Consider the following 371-nt stretch of genomic DNA (forward strand, 5'->3'; position numbering starts at 1 on the left):
ATTTATTTGTGTTTAAAATATACTTGAGAAGTTTTTACTAGATTATTTATAGTCAATGTATAATTTCAATAGAACTTTAAACAATTACATTTCAACTCCATGTAGTATTAACTTTTCTTCTCTTCTGATTCTTGTGCCAATTTCAACTTTTCTTTTAATTCCATCTGATCTTGGTAGTACTGTTCAAATACTGGTTGATAAATATACATCCCTCCAGCAATTCCGAGGATGCTAGCAAAAAGCAGTTGTGGAAGAGTCAATCTCCCAAACATTTTTCAACAAATGCTATACAGTGCTTTTGCCACACCGTGGTTTTGAAAAATTACAGTCCACATCCAGGAAATATCTTCAGATCTGTGTGCAAAGAAAAT

General features: G+C 31.8%; 1 pseudogene; it reads right to left on the reverse strand.

The window, feature by feature from the left end:
• Positions 1-6: 6 nt before the first annotated feature.
• On the reverse strand, positions 7-365 carry LOC145718082 (protein PIGBOS1 pseudogene; annotated as a pseudogene).
• Between the last annotated feature and the right edge of the window lie 6 nt (positions 366-371).

The sequence above is a fragment of the Leptonychotes weddellii genome, unplaced genomic scaffold (assembly GCF_054177405.1).
Source record: "Leptonychotes weddellii isolate Sample4059 unplaced genomic scaffold, ASM5417740v2 HiC_scaffold_106434, whole genome shotgun sequence".
In the NCBI taxonomy this organism is placed as follows: Eukaryota; Metazoa; Chordata; class Mammalia; order Carnivora; family Phocidae; genus Leptonychotes; species Leptonychotes weddellii.